This window comes from Pectinophora gossypiella, chromosome 10, assembly GCF_024362695.1.
Source record: "Pectinophora gossypiella chromosome 10, ilPecGoss1.1, whole genome shotgun sequence".
NCBI lineage: Eukaryota > Metazoa > Arthropoda > Insecta > Lepidoptera > Gelechiidae > Pectinophora > Pectinophora gossypiella.
In genome coordinates this window covers 9,952,927-9,978,652 of record NC_065413.1, presented here as the reverse complement: position 1 = coordinate 9,978,652, position 25,726 = coordinate 9,952,927, and the positions used below count along the sequence as shown (strand labels likewise).

Here is a 25,726-nt window from a genome sequence, read left to right as displayed (position 1 = left end):
TCATTTAAGTGTATATTTTTTTGATTTCACTTACCAGAGCAAAAATAATAAAGCATTTTAAAATACGGAATTAAATACGTTGAATCGTAACAAGATATATTGTAGGGTTAAAACTCAACAGAACATCTTGTTTAAGCAAATATAAATGAAATTTGACGACTGCAGCTTCACGTTCTAGATACGAGTCACGTGAGTTTAATAACTCTTTAATCTTCTCCAAGGATAATATTTGACTTTACTCTGTACAAGTTGCCTTGTTCCATCTTTATGATATTAGGTTAAGTTCGCTCCGAAAGGATTAAGGCAGCTCTTAATTCAACGCTCCGGGCCGAAATAAATTTAACGTTTGAGAAGCTTATGAAGAAAAACTTGTTATACGCACGGGCGGGTATAAGACCTCTCAAAAATTCTTAAGATATCATCCAGTATCTTGCGGATAATGTATATCTGTTTTAAGATGTTTAAAATAAATATTTTAGGAGGAGAGCCGAACGCGACTGTACGCTGTGTTCACTTACTTTGTATTTTAATTTATGTACTGACATATTCAGATGCTCGCGATGTGTCAGACCCGCAGTATCGCGTTCAAGTGACCTTCTGTTGAAGTATATTTTGTATGTATTTTATGAATATTCAAATACAGTTATATGAAATTTGACCTAATTTGTACCAAGATACCTCTAAGAAATTTACTTTAGGTACTTAATAAATAATACAGGTGGTGTTCGTAAAGTATACACTCGGCGTAATTGGAACGCATCTCTCGATATTTTATTTTATTTTCTCCTCCATGTCGTTTTATTTGCGCTGAGGAGAGCGCCTCTAACTGAATGGAAGGTAATTGTAGGCTACGCCACGAAGGGTTCACTTTAGGGAATAATTGTGCGAATATAGCCGAGCCTCCGGGAGCTTTTAATGTAAGGTTATGTCAGGCTATTTGACTGGGCCTCAGCGTTATGCTTAATACTGGACCAAGGACTGGAAAATTATCTCCAAAACGAGTTTTGTGAAACAGCGCCCACTAATGAGGCTATGAGTCCCCCAACTTGTATGAATATTTTTAAGGGTATAACTTTAATTTTGTTTACGACTGTACAATTAATTTTGATGGTTTGTTAGGACCTGTGTATTGTGTATCTATGAAATTGTATTGTTGCCGGGCGTTTTATATTTAATTAGTGACTAGAATCTTCACACTAGTGGCTAGCTCACCGCTGGGAAATACGAACCTTAACAGGACTTGGTTAAGTACATGAAATATTTTTAGTTACTTATACAACTTTGAGAGATATAAAGCTTCTACTGGCGCTACATGAGACGAGACATTACGTCGAAAATGAGCGGTGTCCATCAGTATTAGCAGATAAAGCGTCATTTCCACGGACGCTCCGTCGACCGGTCGAGGTTAAAAGCGGTCGGATGGACTTCCATAAAGTCCACAACAAACTACAAGGTAAAAGCATACTCACCGACACACGCCGCTGCAGGGAAGACTGACGGACTCACTGCACGCCACTGAATATTTAAAATAATGAAAAGTCCGGACAACAACGCTTCTGGGCGGTTCCTTTTAAAAATGCACTGCACTTTGCTTTTAGTACGGGTGTGCAGGTTGGTCGGACAGATATTCTTGAGACCAGGAATACAGTCTCGTAAAGGAGGTGGCTCGAGACACCGCCAGTTGGCTATCGCTGACGAAAATAAACACATGTATTTCGCACCTCAAGCTCCCAGTGAGCCAACGGCCAAGGCAAGACGCTACCTATAAACTTGAACACTGTTTTAAACAGGATTAGTACCACTTAGAACAAACTATCCTCGTGTATTCTTACGGGGAATATTTAAATCATTTATATTGTCGATACCATGGTCAAGGTCATGGTCATGGTCAGTGGCTGCAAGTTGTCTTTGATTACTTGTGGCTCTGCCCACCCCATTAGGGATTACGGGCGTGAGTTTATGTATGTATGTATGTATGGTCAAAAATTACAAAAAAGACGAAGCCTGTGATGAATGCCTAGTCTTTTTGATTTTTTTAATGCTGTTACCTAATTATTAAATTATTACATAATGCTTATTGACCTTGTACTCCTAAGAGTACAAATAAAAGCGTCAAACATAATTAAACTAATTATTCTGAGCCAATAACATGTTACTATACCTACCTGTTACATGTTACTATCTCTATCTTAGAATTGTTAATAATTGTGCAGCTCTGTACATCTCAAAAGGAATTATGGGTGTCAGTTTATACATGTATCTACCTGTATGCAGTTATCCAGCTTGGAATAAAATGCTTATTCATTTGCACTTAAACGCTGATCACTATCAGTAACGCGTAATATATTTAATTCAATGATCTTAGATTAGCGTTTAACATCACCAATGTCACAGATATCCAGCAAGTTATTGGCGTAACTACTTTATATACACGTTCACTTGATTACTAAACTTCATATGAACGTCAAATACTTTACAATAAACCAGAAAATGCATCCGAGCTAACCGGTAAAGCTTCCATAAGGAGAAAATATATTCGTCTTAAAAGAAAACGAATTTTAAATTTTAAAAGAACTCTTCTTTAAAAGTTCAGATCCTATTTTCACATATACATAAAAATCTAATTTCACGTATGATTTGGTTTAAAAAGCTTTAGGAAGTGGATACGGTTGATTTTATAATAATATTTGTCCTCGAATGTATAGGTAGGTACATTGAAATATCCTCGTAATTGTGTGTGCTCTTTTGACTTCAATTACAACAAAAATATCGAGCATAGTATAATAAGTAATTAGTAATCATAGAGATTGCTTTTGTAGCCCCTAACGTTAGGAAGTCACAGAAAAGTGCTTTGCGGAAAATAGAGATAATCTGCCTAATTAATTAATTCTAATTAGAGCCGTGTCCGCGGTAGGTATACCAATATACTAAAAGGAAGGAAGGGAAGGATCGGAAAAAAGTCAATGAGCCGTAACCTCGTTTTAATACCGCTCTATTCTCGTACCCCGGGATTAGTACCACTACGTTTGAATAATTTCGTCGTTGAATTTCCGTTAAGCTGTATGTCTGTATTTTTTTATGTATGAAAAATAATTTAGGATTTTAAAATTCCGCCATACGAATGTATACCTGAAGAATGATATATTTTTTTCTATGGAATACTCTAAATTGGTCTATAAGTGGTGTGATTTTTCACTTTTCTCGTAATGGCGAAAGGATTGTAATGAGTGTATGAATAATACAATAAACTGTATCGGAGCTGAATTGCCAAGCTTTTATTTCCATCCCACAATAATACCTATAAGCATTTCTCTAACTTTTACAACATTGTTGTATTATCTATCTAATTCTTAATACGTACCCAATAAAACACGTTACTTACAATGACGATAAAATGTTTAAATTATCGACACCACATGCATTTACACAAGGCAAAGATTATGGTTCTCGACACCGTATATTAGGTACATCTTATTAAGCACATAATGGTTTCAAAATGGCGCATAAATGCAAAACAAAGTGCAAATTGGAAGAACTCTCTCGGTACGGACATTATTTTTGCATAATCAGGTTCGTACGCAGTTTGCATACAAATGATTTCGTTTGGATGAATTTTAAGAAAAACCCTCGGGATGACTTTTGGCATAATCCGTTTAATTCCGTCCTGCTTCTTTTTTATTCATTTTTTGTTTTTAAATTACGTGTTACGCCGGTTGTTAAAAAGAAACAAAATTTTGAATAAAATAACGTTCTTTGATTATTGATTAAGTATAACCATGTATCATTGGAAGAGGAAATTTGTTATTAAAATTAACACTGATGAGTCTAGAAATTGTAAGGTATTTTACTTCTGAATACGAGTTTATCTAGTTGAAATAGCATGGGAAAAACAAAAGAAGATCGATCACGTTACATTTGATGTGTTTGTACCTAATTAGGAAAGTATAGGTAACCCAAACAAACAACTTATTGCGGTCACAATTAAATATCTGATAAAGCAAATTGTTTATGGTTCCAGAATGTGCGAAATAATTTGTGTAACTGATAAAAAGTTTGCAAAAATATAGAACACATACAGTAGGTTTTATTATCGCAAGAATAGCTCTAATTCATGATCATAATAAGGACTTCAACATAATTATTATGAATTTAAAGCTTCGTCACAAAAGTAATAAATGTACCTATTTCACAAGTAAATAATTATACCTACAGTGTAACTAATCATATTATTATATTAATATATAATGTTAGAAGAACAGATTAATCAATAAGTTATTATTACTACAATAATAAGCAGAACTTTGGCCAAGAATTTTTATAAGTTGAATAATTAATTCATAACCGTGTGCGCAAGCTTAAATTGAAAACTAAGTATCTTATCTCTTAATGGAACGCATTACTAATGAATATACATGAATATATTCAAATTCAAAAATATGTTTATTCAGTAGGTAACATAATTACACTTTGAATTGTCATTTTTCACATAAGAAACGTCTCATCCGCCTAAAACTACTGCAGCTTCTCATAACCTGTATAGAGAGGCTGCAAGAAAAACCTCGGCACAAGGCCCTATACGGTATTAAAAAAAAGAAATCATGAAATATTAATATACAATTTAGTAATTTGGCTGCCTAATAATTTTTCCCAGACAGTTAATATCACGCATTCATATGTTCTAAATAATCACTAATATTATAATAACCTTTTTTACTAAGTTTCTGTTAGTTACTGTCTTAAAACGGTTCTATTATGTATATATTGATTGTGATACTAGATCGACCACTTTATCGGCAAGCTGAGGGCAAGGTTTGACGTCGCACAACGTTCGTTATAAACATAATAAACATTAGTGTCATAGCAACTTTATAAGAATTGTAGGTCTTTAAAGGCGGATATATCAGCGCTCTACAAATACGTATGTTGATATGGAGCAGGTGGGCTGCAAACTACAGTTATGGTGTTGAACGAGCTGATATTGGTGACTTTTAAAAATTATATACAAATATTGTTTTTTTTTTATATATATTACAAAGTAGGGTGGCCAGAGGAAGCAGCGGAGGGAGTCCTGGAAATGAAAGGAAACCTTTGCAAACACTTCAGACTAAACAAGATAAGACAAAATATTCAGCCAGGTTTTTATTTGTTATTTTTATGTAAGTAACTGCAAAGTTCTGATGAAAGACGAAAGCATCTACGCCAATGCAATTTCATTTGGTGTCCTTTTTCTAAAGTAAAATTAAACTCAGCAGGACAAACAACGAAAAACAAATACACTTTGTATTTCATAATAAAACAACAGAGCGTTTCAATTTCAGCTTGAAACAACTACAATATTTCAGTACTGTTACTGAAATTACGTACGAGCTGTGTGCCAACACGGAGCATGCATCTGCAGTGAATGGGTTCTCTATCTAAACGAACCGAACTAACTGGATGGAAGAAATCGAGCCAAAAGTATGTGGGCCACTTTAGTGGAAATTGATTCAAGTGTAGGAGGCACAAAATTGGCATAAGTATTTACATAAGTACCTTACATTTTATATTATCATTTATTATTATTATTATTATTACATTTTATTTTCTTTTTAAGAAATGTTTTATAATTTAGTCTGTGTTTAATTCAAGTTAACTATTTTCAAAAAAGCAATTTTATATATATTTTGTTATTTTTTCTTGACCATGACTTTCTGGGGGTGGAGGCCTGGAGTCCTAAAACACAGGGTATCCTAGTTTAGGCTCCAGCCTCTACAAATATTGTATTTTTGTATGTATTTATGTATCCATGTGTTTTTTTTTTTTGTAGAGGAAATAAAGATTTTTCTTACTTATATACGCATCATCAACTTTGTTCAGAAATGTTTTGAACTAGTAAAAGTTTATGAAGTAACAATACAATGTACGGTGTTATACACTAGACCAGGGCGGTTAAAAAGGCCACATGGAATCAATTCATCTGAAAAGCAATATTGTAATTTGACATTTGCGTATATAAAACTAAGTGAGCATTGTCAACAAATGTCAAATAGCAATATTGCTTTTTTAGATGAATTGCCGTAAGTAAGTAGTCGTTACACGAGCCATGTCAGGGGCCTTTGGCGGCTCAATAGTAACCCTGACACCAGGGTTGATGAGGTTGGTACTCCACCTGACAACCCACACGATAGAAGAAGAAGATGAATTGCCTTAACGTCGAGTTTTTAACCTCCAAAGAGGAACATTTTTTTTTTGAAAACTAGTAAATAGACATGCAGTATTTATGAAAAGAAAGAGATGACGCTAGTTTCTACAAGATCCGACTTAGTGTGACTCGATTGAGGTCCAGGGTGTAAGCATAAAATAAGTAGCTATAGACACTAATCATCCGAGGGGGGAGCCTGGGGTTCTGTACTACAAGCTAACGCTTCTCACAGACCCCAGTCTCTCTCACCAACCACTGTATCATAATCTTGTTTTATTGTTAATTACCAATTATCGTGTTGATGTGAGAGTAATAAACATATTTTTATTTTTATTTTTATTTTTTTTTTAAGCATGGCGCTGACGGCATGATGTACAGTGAGCATACGCGGAGAGACTGTTAACCATGGGTTCACTTAGCGTATGGTGTATGCGAAGAGTAACAGCGAGTTATAATTATGAGTTATAAAATGTTGATATTATCAATAACTAGGGTAATCAAAGCAATTTACAATATATAATTTATACGGTTACCTATACTAGCCTATTCGATCCCACTGCTAGGCAAATGCCACCCCTTGATTTTTCCATTCCTACAATGAATTATAATAATATGAGAAACTAAAAAAAAACAACCCGCAGTGGAGCAGTATGGTTGAGTATGCTCCATACCCCCTTTGGTTGATCGAGAAGAAGCAAGTGCCAGGCAGTGAGAAGTATATAGGCTGTTCATGTTTTATGTTTTGAGAAACTAAAAATAATCTACCATCTGAATGAAAGACTTTGTTTTAATTGAACTAGTGCTTCATTTCATTAAAACAAACACACGCAATTATATAAGTCATGTTGCAATGTTCAAATAATAGATTTAGTTGCACATATTACCGAGAGAAATCTCGATATCTTCCAAAGACAAGAAAGGCGTATGAAAAAGGGGCGTGGTCAAATAGATAGGTAAGTACAGCGGCTCTTAGTTTCCCTTTAAAGAAAAGTGAATCTAATATAACCCTGTTATTCTTGCATTTATCTTTATCTTATCCCTACTCTGTATACCAGGATATAACGTTCATGAAAGCGGATAATTAAAAGAATAATGAGCACTTATACTTTCTTGGGTGAGATGATGTTTCAGGCAAAGCTTTAGGTAGAGGCGTTGACAGCATCGATATAGCTACGGTGAGCGAACATCGTCCGACTGCCAACTAGCTCTGTATGGTACAAGTGTCTAGTGGAAGCGGTTTTGGAAATAAATCATATTTCAGGTGCTATATTGTGCCAAGAATAAACGTAAAGACAGCAAACAAGAATATGTAGGTGGTTGATGCGTAAGTTAATATTTTGGTACGTATAGTGTGTTCAAAGTATGAAAGTAAACTAGGTATATAGGTTCGTACGCATTTAGTATTATGTAACGTGCACCAAGTATTAATAGGTATGTGAAGAAATTTTATTATGTTATGAGTTCTATAATTAATTTGATTAAATAGTTCAATAATATATTTATTTGGAATAAACAGGGGTTTTTAATAATATCATTCGTTAACACAGCCGTAATGAAGTTTTTTTCCGAATTATTTCCTAGAAAAAAGAAAAGACCTCGGAACGCTCATCACCTATGACTTGTTCCGCACAAGATATTATACCATCTCATACGTGGAATTTTTACGTAAACTCTACTACACTACGGTTGAGAGAATTTATTTCGAAACCACAGAAATGGCTTGATACGTTTCGTTGATAAAAATTATAAAGAGATTTGTGACTAAGAATTTTGAATCGGTAATAAATTTGCGGCTATAGGCCTTCGATCGATGAAGACTTCTATGCTATGTCGACCATCGAACCTTTAGCAGTGTGGGCTGACTTTGCCATATTTGTTTCACATGTGGGTTTATAAGAGATAAAAATATCACTAGTTTATATCCGGTGGCAGTAATTGTCACTAAGTAAATTATTTTATGTTAGATTCAACACACATTTCTAGTTGAAAAAACTCATTAATTAAAATGAAAGCGCTGACGTTTAAGTGATTGGAAACGGAGAGAATTATCCGAGTGCTTAATTTATATTCTTCAAAGTAAAGCTGAGGACATACTGTGGGAATTCATAGTCACGAAGGATCTTATCCGAGGCAGCGACGACGCGTCGACGCCGCCAATCTAAATAATTGACCGGTCCGAAACTCCCGACTCCGCAACACCGCACAAACCCTCAATGGAGACTCCCCTTAACACATTTTTTTATGCATTCAAACTTTTTATTTTCTCTAGAGATGACTTCTCTAGACTTTTACGTTAGACGAGCAACATTTACAGCGAAATACTCTCGCGAAACTTTATACTATGTATTTGCAAATGAATGAATAATAAAACTAATTTATTCTATAACGTCTGAACTTAATGTTTTAGACAATATACATTTCTATAATATAAACAAATTCATTACCTATTATGTTTAAGAAGCGTCTGCACTATCTCAGGACAAACTGCAAAAGATTTGAAATTGATATTTTTTATCAACCAAACAAAGGCACACTAAAAAAATAATTCTACTATCATCTTTCGACTCTTAGCCTTTCTATGTCCGTATATAACAGTAAAGGGTGGAAGTAAGAAGTAAAAAGAGGAAAAAAAGTGTATTATTAGTCTCTTACCGAAATGGAATTGGAACATTCCGGGTAGAAACTTTCAGCGGGTATTCGCGTGCATCTCACTTCACTTCACTTTACTTAGAGGGTAGCCATCATACTTTTACCACGTTTACACAATTTAGCTTCGAGAAAAGGAGTTTTATTTTTTGCAACGTAGGTATTTTAAGGCTCCGTTTTTGCGGAAATACTCTAAAAGGGTTTTAGGTAAATAAATCCTTATGCTGTTTACCGTTCTCGGCTTTCTCGTTGTAACTGAAAAATTTCACACCAACCACCGATTACTGTTAGTTTTATTACTGCCTATTATAAGTTACATAAGCAATTTCTCTATTAGCAGGTACTTATTTTTGTCGCATGTAGCGAAAATTAACCGAGTCAAAAACATCGTTTTTTAAGAATGTATTCGTATTCGTCCGCGACGAAGTGGAAACTCATAATTTTTATTTTTATTTAAAATATGACTGTACAGCTGCGAAGTGACGGGAATCTCGAGGGTGTTACGAAACTAATTATAAAAATTAACCCATTTCCTTTTCATAATTTTGTGCTTAGAACGCTAGCTATCAAAAATAAATTGGATTTTGAACGGGCGTCGATAATCCATCCAATCATGGCAGCCATTTTGAAAATCGAGCTGTCAAACGTTGACATAATGAAGACTTTATCTATTTTTACGCTTCTTTTGACGATGCCGGCACGAACAAGGTGAAGGAGGATAATAGTGGTGGGTCAGGCTTCATTGTAAAGCTATCCCGGGAAGTTACGACCACGACAGGTGTGATGCCAAATTAACTTCTTATATAAAGTCTCTTTTTATACAACAGCGACTGCTTAATGAGCCCGAGGGATCATCGTAATGAAACTTGGTATCTTCACCAGACTTTTGACAGAACTTTGACCTCTTTCCCTGACTTAATGAAGACCTTTTTCGTAAGTAATTAAAGTTGGTTACTTCTTAATTTGACCGTTGGCTCCGTAATGTGATGTAGTATATTTTAAGCGACCAACCTGCACGAATGAGTTCTTTGTGTTTCTGTTTAATTTGTACCTGTAACAAATTGGGAGTACATGATTAAAATTATGATTATGATCATGCCAGTTTTGGTATTTAATTAATATGGGTTATAATAGTGTCAGATTTCGAGGACAAACTAATGAGTGTGTACCCAAACTGGTCGGGCGTCGATGGCGGGCTGTCGTTATCTGTCAAACGGTCACTGACCCCGGCGTTCGATTGAAGCAATTGTCAAAATAACCATAAAGTACTGTGACTTGTACTGGGAAGAGATAGAGTGACAACATGACAGTAATCGTGTTCACAGCCGACGCATGTTTCATTCAATCAAGCAACGGATGCATATCGCAGACAGTGACCTCACTCAACATACATTCACATCAACTTTATTAATACATAAGAAACTTGACTCTACAATAAATAAGATAAAATCTATATCATCTAGAATAATCTCAATAGAATCTTTTTTTTGACGTGACTTATTGTAGATTTGCCACAGATGGCATTAACTACTTGGCCGGACAAATGGGGAGCGCTGAAGGCTCTCACCCGGTACAACGTTTAAGACAACAGGCCTGAGGGTGCCCAGTTGGGCGTGAACTTCGGCTCAGGGCGTTGTCTGAGAGGAAAAATATTTGAAAGAATTAATCGACTCTAGTGGGTCGATAGCAATATGCGCTGATTGAGGGAAATCGTCGACCACGCCGGCGGGGTCGGTATCGGGGTCCTGAAGTGTTTGGTGTCGCGAGCTGATTGGCCGTCTCTATGGATAGAGTAATCAGGTCGTCGAACCTTAGAATAGATACTTAATAATTATCGAGAAAATATTACGTAAGTTATTGTTAACAATGTTGCGTAAGATAAAATTACAAATATAAATGTACCTAGTATATTTGTAATAAACACTTCAATTAACAAATGTAAATTGGACTTTAGAAATAACAGACATACTTAAGAACGTTTCAGTCATCATCAGAATCGTTAAAGACCACAATATTTCTTTGATAACGTGAGTAAATAGATAATAATAAAAAACTAATTGAACTGTAAAGAAATGTCACTGCGGCGATAAAATTACGTTTCCCGAAGGCGCCAGATGTACGGAGACATCTTTTATAGCAATTCAGTAAATTGAAACCGCAATAGACAATTGGCAGTATTATTGTTTTCCTATTAAAAATTGATAGGGAGAATTCCCTGTGCAAACAAGTTCATGTTACGCAACTCATGCAGCTTCGTCATAAAACTGGTGAAAATAATTCCAGTGCCATCGTAAAATTTCAAACTCTAAGTATACCGTTATCATTCAAATTTTCCAATGAATAGAATAAAATATAAGATTTGGATGTAAACAGTCCCAATATGAAAGCGTCATCGCACCGCTATGCCCAACGGGGAGTCGATTATGATTATGTTGCTATTTACATTTCACAAATATTACCTAAAAAATAAAATTTTTAACAAAAAAAAACCGACTTCAAACGCAAAACTAAAAAGCAATAAATAAATTTACTTCGCACAAAGTAATTAGTACGTATTTTCAATTAGTTAATTATTTTATAAATCTGAAGCCGGTGCCAAGGAAATGCTACAACGAAGTACCGATTCATATATTTTTCAATACTGATTGTTTTGTAATTTTTTGTTTGACATTGTTTTGTAATTGCTTTGATATAGGTATTAAACAATATTGTGTGTACATAGTAATTTGATATTGTAGTAGGGTTGTTGTAGCATTTACTTGGCACCGACTTCAGAATTATAAAATAATTAACTAATTGAAAATACGTACTAATTACTTTGTGCGAAGTAAATTTATTTATTGCTTTTTAGTTTTGCGTTTGAAGTCGGTCTTTTTTTGTTAAAAATTTTATTTTATTTTACGATTTTAAGTGATGGTTAGACCGAGCAAGGATGTAGACAGACAGATTTTCTGATTTATATTCATATATAATAATATAATATATTATTAGTAGTGATCACAATTATTATTGATGAACATGTTTACACACACACACTCACACACGCGCTAACGCACACGAGCACACGCGCACGTACACACGCACACACACACACACACACACACACACACACACACACACACACACACACGCGCGCGCGCACACACACGCACACACACACACACATGTGTATGTGTACATACACACATGTGGTTGTCAGTGGAAGCTGCTATCATACACACTCACGCATACATATAGATACAGTAGATTTCGCGTGGTTCGCTCGCACACACACACACACACACACACACACACACACACGCGCACACACACGCACACACACACACATGTGTATGTGTACATACACACATGTGGTTGTCAGTGGAAGCTGCTATCATACACACTCACGCATACATATAGATACAGTAGATTTCGCGTGGTTCGCTCGCTGCTAAAGCAGCTCGCGTGTCCTGTTTATTCGAAACTGTCCCTCTTCGTATGGCGGCCATCTTGTTTTTCCGCCACTTTGTTCTTTTTCACCGGCGACAGAATTTGACCAAGATTTAAATGGGTGTCGTGGAAACAAACAAAATCCAGGTGCAATAGGTTTGCCAGGCCGTAGGATGTCTCCCTGATTGGGAGCAGTTTTCAAAGATGACGTTCCGATCACACGCCTATACATCATTTTTACCCCCAAGACATTTTCTGGAAAAACAAAATTTTGTATGGCGGCCATCTTGTTTTTTCGCCATTTTGTATTTTTTTCACCGGCCATTAAATTCGACCAAGATTTAAATAGGTTTCGTGAAAGAAAAATTGGTTCAGGTGTGATAGTTTCGCCAGGCCGTAGGGTGTCACCCTGATGCGGAGCAGTTTTCGAAAATCGGGAAGTATTTCCATACTTAACATGACGATCCGACCACAACCCCGATATATATTTTATATCCCGAGACATTTTCTGAAAAAACAAAATTGTGTATGGCGGCCATCTTGTTTTTCCGCCATTTTGTTTTTTTTTACGCGCTATGGAATTTGACCAAGATTTAAATAAGTGCTCTCAAAGAAATATTGGTTCACGTGCGATAGTTTTGCCAGGCCGTAGAGTATCTCTCTGATGCGGAGCAGTTTTTGGTGATCAGAAAGTATTTCCGTACTCTACATGACGTTTTGAGTAAGCGCCCCATACATTATTTTTACCCAAACGGGCTTCTTCCAAAATCGACAAAATTTTGTATGGCGGCCATCTTTTTTTTCCGCCATTTTGTTTTTTTGCCACCGACGATTGGATTTGATCAAGATTTAAATACGTTTCGTGAAAGAAAAATTGCTCCAGGTTGTATAGTTTTGCCAGGCCATAGGGTATCTCCCTGATGCTGACCAGTTTTCGAAGGCCGGGAAGTTTTCCCGAAGCCTAAAAATCGATCCGATCAATATGACTTTACAAACGCACTAGTCGCTCCTACGATTTTTGAAAATTCCCCTCGATTTCTCTGGTCTTCCATCATCAGATCCTGACTTCCTTGACATGGGACCCCCTTGGGTATATCTCCTTTCAAACAAAAAAAGAATTATCAAAATCGGTTCATATACGACGAAGATATGCCCGAACAAACATAAAAAAAAAAAAAAAAAAAAAAAAAAAAAAAAAAAAAAAAACTCCTTTTTTGAAGTCGGTAAAAATACAGTCTGTTTTAAAATGTTCCCGATGAGAATTTTATTCATCGAATAAGTTTAGTGTTGACATTTGACAACCACATGTTCTATTTGATGCGCAATTCAAAATTCAAATTCGGATCTCGTCCGAAATTGGGTATTTGACTGGGTCAAAGAGAAATTATAAAATGCTAATCTAGAAATGGAAGGCAGTCTGAGATGACCAAAAATTAAACTCATTTTACTTTTCGACTTATTTTCGAATTTTATTTATAAATTAAGTAACAATGAGTACGGCGTTTGACCGCTTTTATTGATGACGTCACAGGACAGTATTTCCATACAAACTCCAAGGAAAACTTTCGTTTTGACGTTTCGAAAAAAGTATCTCATTTGACTAAGTTGTCAAGTAGCCTATTAGCTGCGGAACGACTTAAACTTCACATTATACAAAGTCAGCTTTATAGGAGCTAGTACATTCTGCACTAATCACATTTAGGAGTACACAGCTCGCTTACTCATCAGAAACATTTCACGGTTTCTTATTAACCTGACCCGAAACTGACAGAACAAGGCACATAAGTCGACGAATAAATTCGCCGGTGAAATTAGCTCTCTAATCCAGTCCTCAATTCCAATGATGAGCAGACGAAAGCCGAGCTATTTTTAAATATTTTCTTTTTTTATCTGTTCCAGTCTCCGCCTCTCCGCAACAAAGTATCTATTGATTGAAGGGGCGAGCGGGAGGAAGATACAACTACTGCCAACTTTACTTTGCCATTGGAAAAACAAGAAAGTTTTCGATAAAAATATAAAATATAGAACAAGCTGTGGTAGAACTAAAGTGAATGATAATATATTAGCGATTAAATTAGATGAATTATGGTAAAACTGGTAGGGTATCTAAACGTGTATTTATATTATTTTATCCAAAATTATATTATAACTGCAAATGTAACGAGGTTTGAAGCTATTATTACAATTTTATTTCCAATATTACGTTAAAAAGTTTTCTACTTTAAAGTGGTATAGATACAATACAATGGGCGTAAAAATATGAGCGCTTATTATAAAATCATGCGATTAAAAAAAGTGCAAATGTTATGATGAGAAATGTCGCGTAAGGGGTAACACTGCGAGGGTGATGGGCACATTCGGTCAAGAGGTGGTAAAAGGGAGCATTTATATTAAGCCTATAGTTAGGTACTTGCGTGTACTTTTGTTTCTTTTTGTTTTTAGTTGTAGTAGTCTAGTTTTAATTATTTGTAATGTTCACATTAAGAATATTTAATTGTTTTGATTTATATTAAATTTAAAATTACATATTTTTTTAAATATAGAAAATTAAAAAAAAGTAAGTACAATCTACTTAAGAGTACTTAAGAGCCTTAAATACCCTGACTGTCATATAGAATGCACACCTACTTATTTAAAACTGATTGAAATATACTGTATCGTACGAATACCAAATGTTTCTTAGCAATTTTCTTCAGTTATCCTTTGTAAAATATAGCCAAGTTCGTTGGTTTGTTAACAAAGAGCGCGGGTGGGCTTATACTTTAGTTTATGCTAATATTATTTTACAAGTTGAATTTAAGTACTTGGTTACATTAATTTGGAGGGAATATACTAATATGGATACGACGAAAATCAGAAATTAAAATGTTATGCTTATGTAAATGTAAATGTGACTTATTGTAGAGTTTATTGGTCGGCACTCACTCCCTGGCTATTTGTTTTATAAAAGAAACAAAAAAGTAATAATAAAACTATCTAAATGATTAAGCCGAAAGATGTTTATGTGTATATCATTATATAAATGTAGATCGTACAGAATTGCTGTTTAAATTGTTAAATAAAATTATTCCAGTTACCCACCTCCTATCTAGGTACTCCAATTAGCATAACACATCCCATTTCACTTTAAAACCAATAAGTAAGTAAATTAGATACATATCTACAAATCTACATAAGCTAAAAACACTTAGGTAGGCAAATTACCTAAGTATTCTTATCTTACTTCACATTAATTGTTTTTTTTTAATCTTATCAACCTTTAACGGCATAATAATGTATATTAAAATACTGTTAATATATTTTATTTATTCAAAAATACGCTACATTTAGCGCAAGTAGACATATTTTGTAATTGTAGACGATTTTAGCATTACAATTATTTAAACTTTTATGTCCTATTCTGAAGTGCTAAAGTTGTGGAAACGTGTTTAGTTATAATGTAGGTATACGAAATTCGGAAAGTAGGCGATCCATATTAATCTTTCTACTGTATTAATAGGTACAAAGATATTACAAATTACAATGAAGATGTTATTTTTTTTTTTCAATTTAAATTATTAGCCGCTTTACAATATAAGGATATTTGAATGTGACTTAAGTTTTGAATTATGTTGACGTTTATATTAAGTAGATAAAACAGAAAATGATGTAAAGGTTAATTGAATTTCTGTAAAACAATATTATTGAAAACACGTCTATTTTTGTAGTAGTTTTGTAGGTAAATACTAATTTAAAATGTTCATTTCAACGTATTATTAAAATCTAACCCGTAACTATTTTTGAAACTAGAACAAGCATGGGTTACCAGTCGTTGAATTTTATTCCAGAAATTTTCATCTCAAATAAAACTGTGGATGTTCATAATAAAATATTTCGCGTGTGTAGCGGAGTATCCGATATTCCATTTCCCGATATGTTCTCTATATGTTGTCTTGAGGCATTACTAGGCTCAGAGGCAATGCCGATAGCGGAAGCAGATAGATACCCTCGGTTTGCAATAACAATAATGCGGGCAGGCTCTGGGCGACCTGCCAGGGTTATATCGATCCAGCGAAACCTACCTCACCAGCCAACGTAGACCCATCAAATCATCTTCCGGACCCTCCTTTCCTACCAACTTAAACACACTAAAGAGGACGAGGCAGCTCTTTTTAACTGGTCGTGCAGATACACAAGTAGGTCAGAGGGAAAATTTAGAAACACTACTCTGCGAGAATATATATTTTTTGCTAAATAAACTGAGAACAGGCTTTCCGGGTCAATGCAAATGAGATATTGGGAAGTTTATTACCTTTGATTCGCTAAATTGAGGTGCCAAGGAACTGAATAATAAAGATAAATCCTGCACTATTCCACCTATATACCTGTGGAAATAAAGTGGGAAATAATTCAACAATTTTTCAGTTTTTCATGTAATTTTCACCTTTCCATGTCAGAACACAAAAGTCAGAAAGAAAAACAATATCGTATAAAAAAGTAAAAAAAATATTCAAAATAAAAAGATTTTATACAAAAAAAAGGTTGTAAAAAGATTTGATACAAAAGTAACCTACACCACCCCCCTCCAGAGACCGTCAAGGGCGATAAAAATCACAAAATCTCACACGGCGTCCAGAGCGAGTAGTTCGCTCTGCACCCGGTGCGAATACCTGTGGTTGCAGCTCCTCACGGGAAGTGTTGCTATCCGTGGGAGTCGACAGTATATAGGCCGGCTTAAGGCGGTCTATAGATACCGTGACTTCCCTACCTTTAACAAGAAGCTTAAAGACTTTATCACCCCTGCTGATCACCTTATGAGGGCCGGTGTAAGCAGGTTGGAGAGAACCACGTATCGTATCCTCACGAATAAATACGTGTTCACAGGTCGGTAGTTCCTTAAAGACGAATACTTTGTTCTTGCTATGACGTGAAGCAGGAACCGGCCGTAGTCTCTGGGCAAATGAGCGGAGGCGAGCGGAAAATTCCGATATATCGGTAGTTCCACCGTCGCTACAATCGAAAAATTCGCCAGGGAGACGTAACGGTTCGCCATAGACTAGCTCCGCAGAAGAACACTGAAGCTCATCCTTAAAGGAAGTACGAACACCGAGCAAGACCCAAGGCAAGGACTCAGTCCACCGGTCATCCGCATGGCACATTATGGACGCCTTCAATTGCCGGTGGAAGCGCTCCACGAGACCATTGCACGATGGATGGTACGCGGTCGTTCGTTTATGTTCGAAGCCAGTAAGCTTCGACAAGCACTGAAACAAAGCAGACTCAAACTGACGACCGCGGTCCGTGACAATTTCCGTGGGAGAACCAAACCGGGCTATCCAGGTGGAAAGCAAGGCTTTGGCTACTGTTTCAGCTGTGATGTCCTCTATTGGCACGACCTCCGGCCACCGAGTGAATCTATCAACAGCTGTTAAACAATATCTAAAACCTTGCGATAGTGGCAGCGGTCCTACGAGATCTATATGGACCTGCCTAAAGCGAGCGCGGGGCAAGTTGAAAGTGCCGAGTGGGGCTGTCACATGACGGCTAACTTTGGCGCGTTGACAAGACAAGCAAGTTTGTGCCCAGGTCCTGCAGTCCTTTCGAATGCCTGGCCAAACAAAACGCTCTGCAACTAATTTGGCAGATGCGTTGGGCCCAGGGTGGCTGAGGGAATGTAAGCTATCAAAAATCTGCTTGCGGAAATATTTTGGTACATAAGGCCTGGAAGTCGGTGTGCTGATATCGCAGTACATAGCTAATTGACTTCCAGGTACGATACGTTTCTCCAAGCGCAGAGAAGAGCCGCCCTCGAGCAAATTCGCCAATTCCGGATCGGAAGACTGGCTGTTCGCTAGGGTTGCTAGGCTAACAGGCACTTCCAGTTCTTCAATGCGAGACAAGGCATCGGCCACAACATTGTCTTTGCCGGAAATGTGCCTGATGTCCGTAGTGAACTGGGAAATAAAATCGAGATGACGATACTGCCTAGGCGAACAGTTAGCCTTCCTCTCATGGAATGCAAAACTGATCGGCTTATGGTCAGTATATATGATAAAATGTCTCGCTTCAAGCATGTGCCTGAAGTACTTAATTGCCTCGTAGATCGCGAGTAATTCCCGGTCATAGGGGGAATACTTTTCCTGAGAAGAGGTCAGCTTGCGGGAAAAGAACGCCAGCGGTTGCCATGCATCATCTTTAAGCTGCTGTAAGACTGCGCCTATAGCTTTGTCAGACGCATCGGTCACCAAAGCAAGCTTAGCTGTGCAATCAGGGTGAAAAAGTAAAGCAGCATCAGAGAGGCTATCTTTAGTGGAAATAAAGGCTGTCATGGCTTCACCTGTCATGTTGATGGGCTGCGATCCCTTAACTGAGCCTGCCAACAAAGAATTTAGCGGGCCTTGAATTTCGGCTGCTCGAGGGAGGAACCTGCGGTAAAAGTTTACCATCCCCAGGAATCGCCTGAGCTGCCGGACGTTAGTGGGGGGAGGGTAATCTTTAATGGCCTGGATTTTAGAGTCCAGTGGTCTGGTGCCACTTGATGAGATACGATATCCTAAAAAGGTTACCTCAGGGACACCAAAAACACACTTAGATGTGTTCACCATCATGCCATACTCCTTCAACCTACTGAAAATGGACCTCAAATGCTCCTCGTGTTGCGCCTCGTCCTTGGAGAAAATTAGAAAATCGTCCAGGTAGCAGTATACGAAATCCAGTCCTCTGGTCATCTCGTCCACAAACCTCTGAAACGTTTGACCCGCGTTCCTGAGTCCAAACGTCATGAACGGAAACTCAAACAATCCGAACGGGGTCGTAATGGCCGTTTTCGGAATATCTTCTGGACTGACAGGTATCTGATTGTACGCCTTCACTAAATCCAGGGTACTAAATATTTTGCATCCAGTTAGGCTGTGAGCAAAATCGTGGATGTGTTTAATCGGATACCTGTCAGGCACAGTGCGGGCATTCAACATGCGGTAATCACCGCAGGGACGCCATCCGTTGTCCTTCTTCGGGGCTAAGTGCAGGGGCGATGACCAAGGGCTTTCAGAAGGTCTGGCTGTACCACTAGCCAGCATCGACTGAAACTCCTGCTGGGCGATTTTCAATTTATCCGGCGCTAAACGCCGAGGAGAGCATGCAACTGGGGGGCCTGGGGTCGTACGGATGTGATGGACTGTGTTGTGGGGTATAGTGCGATGGATACCAGCTGGACGAGTAATCTCGGGATAGTCGTCAAGAATGCGATGAAACTTCGTCTCACCAGTCACCACCTTTACAGAAGAAATATCGTCTAACTTACTACTAACAAGCATAGCACTAGTACATAACGAGGTGGCGTTGTCCATCAAGCGCTTGTTTCGGCAGTCTACTATCAAGTTATAGAAATTCAGAAAATCTACACCAATTATCGGTTTCGTCACATCAGCAACAATAAAACGCCAAGTGAAATTCCTACGGAGGCCGAAATCAAGTGTAAGATGAACAAAACCATACGTATAAATATCAGAACCATTAGCCGCATTTAACACATAATTAGTCCGTGCACGACGATCACGCAGCGAAGACCGGGGGAAGACACAGAGGTCGCTACCGGTGTCGACCAGAAATTGCGTCTTCGTCGCTCGGTCGGTGACGAACAGGCGACCAGCAGATGTCGGGCAATCGTCAGCCGCCATTAGCGACTGCCCCTGGCATTTTCCGACTTGTAGTCGCACGGGCGGATGCATCTACTCGCCTTCTCACCGTACTTCCAATGGTACCAGCACAGCGGAAATTTCCGGTAATTGGACTGGGATCTCGAAGTGGATCGGCTACGACTCTGTCGCCTGCCGCGCGACCGAGATTGTCTGCTGCTGCCACCGCTCAACTGCTGGAACTGCCTGCGAAGCTCTGCGATCTCGCGAGTGAGGTCACTCAGCACAGATCCCGGTATCCCTGTCTGCTGAGTCTGGCTTGTCGACGCTGCAGCTACCACCGGTGAAGAGGGTGCGATGTCGTTAACCCTATCAGCCAAGTCCGCCAGGTCGTCGAGTACAGCAGATGATGCCTGACCAGCTAGCACTGTCTGGATGCTTCTCGGTAGGCGGCTTGTCCAGATGGTTTTAATGAAGTCGTCGGGCACGTCATCACCAGCAAGGCTTTTCAGGTGTCGCAGGAACTGTGAAGGCTTGCGGTCACCTAGCTCCTCGTGCATCAGGAGCTGCTTCATCTTCTTCTCATTGGAAGCGGAGAGGCGCTTAATGAGCTCGGTCTTGAGCTTCTCGTACTTGCCAGTTGCGGGTGGTCGCACGATGATATCTTTCACCTCTCTGGAGTACCGGTTCTCCAGCTGTCCCAACACATAATAAAATTTGGTGGTGTCGCTGGTAATTCCGGAAATCAGGAACTGGCCCTCCACATTCGCGAACCATATCTCCGGCTCCTCTGGCCAAAACGGAGGAATCCGTACACCGACTTTATCAACATCGATGTTGACGGATGGTGTTGTAGAAACGCGATCTCTGACGTCAGCTGGGTCGTCACTTCGTGCGTCTCTAAATTCCTTCTCCATGTTCTAACGGGGTCACCAGTGTGGAAATAAAGTGGGAAATAATTCAACAATTTTTCAGTTTTTCATGTAATTTTCACCTTTCCATGTCAGAACACAAAAGTCAGAAAGAAAAACAATATCGTATAAAAAAGTAAAAAAAATATTCAAAATAAAAAGATTTTATACAAAAAAAAGGTTGTAAAAAGATTTGATACAAAAGTAACCTACATACCTAATATATACTAAAGTAAGTAAGTATTCCATATACGAGTACAATATAATACTTACCAATAATTCCCTTAAATGTACACGTGGTATAATATATATGGCGGAATAAATATAATTTGTGTACAAACTAAATAATATTGTAATGTTATCACCGTGAAAGATCTACTCAAATTACATATAATTAAAAACGTACCTACGTAGGTATTTGATGCAATTATATGGTGGACCTACAAGATTTTCGGTACAGTGGTTTTCGACTATATACCTACTGCAATACATAATGATATTTACAATTAATACACGAAAACTTTTTAACGTAATAAAATCAATAATATTTTTTGTTCTTCTGACTGCTACTTGAAATTAAAATTATCGTGTCTTTTATAACCAAATCCGTATTTAAGATATACCTACAACTTATTTACACAATAAATCATTCAAGTCAAAAAGTTCGTTGTGTTTCAAGGGTCTTCATTTTCTGCTTGAGATAAGGTACCTACGGATCTATAGGGCTTAACCGGCCAGTGGTTGAAGACCTTTTGAAGGCAATTTACCTTCATCGTTTAAAGTGGTCTTTCTTTCGGGGGCGGGGAGGTCTGCCTAGGGTGGTGATTGGAGGTACTAGAGAAAGGACGACGTGGGTCGACAATCAAGCCTGGTTCAGATAAAATATGTAAAGGTCACCTTACACTAACTTAGGAGCTCAAGCGATTTGAATTCCTCATTTAAGTGCGCTTGAGTGTCCCAAGACAAAATTAAGCCATTTCGAGAACATTGTTCTAAGTTTGTTTACTGTTCGAAATTCGGGGCGTCATTTTAACAAGTAGAAGAAAAAAATCAATTACGTTATAGTAATCAAAAAATTGCGTCCTTCATATTCATCTTATAAAAACTCAAATATTTTGCAGGTTCAGTTTTGAAAAATAGAACGCAAGCTGGTGGTACTAAAAATTACAAGCAATGGGCAAATTTTAATACAAAGTAGTGTAGGTAGAGTAAATTAGGATCGCAAAATTGCAATAAACTTATATTACAAGTCGGTTTTTAAATTCAGAATTATTTGAACTTTAATTAGGTATGCTCATAAGTATTTGTCTTTTTCTTGAAGTACAAAAAAGGAGGATAAAAGGTACATCCCGTCACAAAATTACCTATATTTATTTTGACACATTGTGGATGGTACACAGCAAGAAAGGTTTCCATAATTAGTATAATTATGAATTTGTTTAGCGTAAAATAAATTCGCCTCATTTACCTACGTGTGCTTTGGGTTATATTCGAACATATATCATGCTAAATTATAGGTATATTGCGTTACGGTCTCTAAGAAGCAAAATCTAATTTAGTTTAAGTAAACTTCCTGTTATCTTCATAATAGGTACTATCTACTTATAGATGTCCTTACAAACATCAAAACATCACAAAACTAGCAATTAGTAGCTAGTTTGATAACAACATTCTTCATTCTAATAAAAGCGATTGGGGTAAAGAAAGAAGACACGAATATAATCGTCCCCAAATTTGAGGAAATGGACTTGGCGATGCACGATGTGACATACAATGAATGTGTAATGATTATCATCACGCAAAGGTCGACGGTCTCTTAATAAACTGGTTTTTGAATGTTTCCACTTTCGACTTGCCAAGTATGCATGTGTTTATGGTATGTTTATTCGTATATAGGTTTTGCTCATAAATATAATTATATAAGTATGTTTTTTAGGTCATTAACATTTTATATTGTAGGTACCTACTTTATTTTCTATGGAACTTGGCATTATATTTTGTCCGTTCAGCAAAGCGGTAGGTATGTTTACGTAGGCCTTTTTTTCATGAATAGTGATCGCATAAAACTCGTGTAGTTTTAGTACTATTACATATAAAACCGTAATCCAACAAGACCTAGGAATACCCATGACGTAAACCCGCAACAAGTCGAGTTATGTGAAATCTAAATGAAAAATTCACCTGGCAATAAACAGTTATATTTACCAATTGCCTGCGGTGCGTTTCTTCATTTATTTCCCCTTAACCCTTGGAAGGCCTTAGGCGTATTGTGAAATGCGATTGAGAGAATTGAAGGGTGAAGGATTATGTAGGCTATATGTAAAGAGAGAAGGTTTGTGTAGGGGGAAATGTGGTAGTTTGAGATGAAATGTTGGCGTGGCAGGGGCGAGTTTCACGACGGATGACGGGCCGTCGGCACGCTAGCTCGCGTGTTCACTGGCGGCCCCAATTGCTTCAATACTACATTTTACCTGAAGTTTCCAGTCTCAACCCAACACAGACAGACGTAGGTTTACATTGTATGTAATTAACTATCCAATTACATGAAAACCGATCGATCCGAGCTAATTATAAACCAGTTATATCACTATGCACGATGCTTTTGTATTTGAGATTCTATCTCTTGTTTCCGTTTGTATTATCTTTAATAATGTTAAAGTTGTGCAGGTTTTTTATTATAATTGATAAAGGTAATATTTACATCAATAATCTATCCAGAAAATAACATCTTTCATAATTAGTAATGTTAAATAAAAGAAAATGTTAAGTAAAGATTGAGTCCAATAATTAGGTAATCATAAATCGTTAATACACGAATACAATTTTATATGCTTTATTCATCATTATATTAAGAGCCACGGTCTTGTGGGTACACCCACAAGAATGCTACAGCATTCTCTAAGCTACTTTTTTGTAGTATTATAAATTATATTAAAATGTTTTAATTAATTAATTGTAATTTTAATTTGTAAGTGACTACTTAATTGTATTTAATTTTGTGGGATGTTACGGCGTGGATGAGTTTATTCTTAGACATTATAAAGGTAGATATTTCATCATAATACTCTGTTTCTTCTCGGATAATAAAGGTACATAACCGCATGCAAAGTTTATTAAAAAATAAATATATATTTAGGTAGGTATACGTAAATACAGGATATGGTATTAGCCCGCTATGTCTATGGCGCCAATGTTCGACCACACATGCTTGAAAAATATTTTACATTCAATACATGTAATGATGACCAATTAAACCTACATTATGTATACAATGCACTTGCCCAAATACTAAGTCGTACATACACCGGAGAATCAACTCGTCGAAGTTGAATACTAAACAGTTAATAAAATATACATAAACAGCATAACATATACCTTCTATCAACTACTCCTAAATTGCAAATGGTACGTACCTATGTACCTATAAAGCCTTATGTTTTAATATGGTTTTCTATAGACAAGCGGACATTTAGGGCTTCAATACTTTAGTAGAAAGTATGTAATTATTAGTTAAAATAAAGAAGTAGGTAATACACAGACACGTGTTATACACGTTACTACTATGTAAAATATATCATTAAAATACTACTCTTATTAGAATGTAATACATGACACTTATTCTAAATGAAAAAGAAATATACAGAAGCCACATGAAATTAAAAATTCAATATAATTGTAATTCAAACACTGCATCGTCGGATATGTGAAGAAATATGTCTGACGTTTTTAATTTATTCAATGGATCGCCCTCGCGACCGAGTTGAATCTTACTTACCAATTATAATTGATTTAGAGAATAACTCGAGTAACCATAACTATTGTCACATGCTTTCCATTGTGTGGACAGTAGGTATTTATATACTTAGATACTTACCTAACTTCCCGTCTGTGATACGGAATGCAAAGAAAACTTCATCAAATACCTACCTACCAAAACCACCTACCTACCTAAATACCTACCCACCTACCTACCTACCTACTTACTTAAATCAAATCACAGGAAGTATGTATTATGTAACATGAACATGATCTAGCTTTAATGCATGTTATGTATAACCAATAATACCTTGAGCCCAGAAGCGATTAGCTTAATAGAATGCGAACAAGTAGGACACCTTACCTTATACATGCTTCTGAGAAAATATTTGAATTGAAGAAGCAGAATTAAATTCAACTTGAGCATTTTACTTCGCTCTCGTGTGACTTTATTGAGGACTGTAAACATACATAAAAACTAATTTTATCAAAGTTTTAACACTTTTTTATACGCTGTGCTCACTACTAGAGATGTTATGTTGAACTGTTGATAAACTTTATTCTTTTATATTCAATTAATGTCAATCAAAACTTTAAACTGAACACAATTGACTTGTATCACCCGCATATTATCACTGTCACACACACACACACAGATTTTTATCAATAAATTTAAAACACATAAAACTTTCTTCATTTAAATGATTGGAATTATATCTAGGCATTTTTGTCAAGCGAATGTGACTGGACGGTAGAAGCCAAAAATCCGAACTAACTTACTTTACTTTAGTGGCAAAGTTATTCGTTACTTTATAGAGCATTAGTAAAGCCGATGTGGCACGGCCATTGTATATTTATATTGCCCCATAAATGCATACTATTGTACTGAAAGCTAACCCTTCGCTTATAAAAAGGTGGAGTTTTTATTAAATCTTTTTGCTCCAGTTTTTACCAGTTACCGCAGTTAGGAAACAAAGTGACCATCGTTATTAGCCTTAGAAAGGATTGCGTCAATAGTTATTTGCAAAAAAATTAACGGGGCTCATTGTCCCGTATAAAAAACGGGCTCTTTGGTAAAGACAAGAAATACGTTAAAATCTATTTTTATTGTATTCACAACAAAAAAAGCGTAATACTGCAATGGGTTTTATATTGCATGTTAAATAGATACCTATGTCATTAACGGA

At 36.8% G+C, this 25,726-nt stretch overlaps 1 protein-coding gene across 13 annotated transcripts in view; it reads right to left on the bottom strand.

Moving 5' to 3' along the window:
* LOC126370097 (homeobox protein abdominal-A homolog) overlaps positions 1-25,726 on the bottom strand; it is a 255,549-nt gene that overhangs the window by 209,184 nt on the left and 20,639 nt on the right. For 4 of the 13 annotated variants that reach the window (XR_007566798.1, XR_007566801.1, XR_007566799.1 and 1 more), the window contains exons 2-3: positions 9,839-9,878; positions 1,470-1,691 (exon numbers count right to left, since the gene is read on the bottom strand). The exons of 2 other annotated variants lie outside the window; for them this stretch is intronic. The gene's annotated coding sequence lies outside the window, so the exon portion shown is untranslated. Of the gene's footprint in view, positions 1-1,469; positions 1,692-9,782; positions 9,879-25,726 lie in introns of all 13 variants that reach the window. 7 more of the 13 variants (XR_007566806.1, XR_007566808.1, XR_007566807.1 and 4 more) reach the window with 3 other exon arrangements.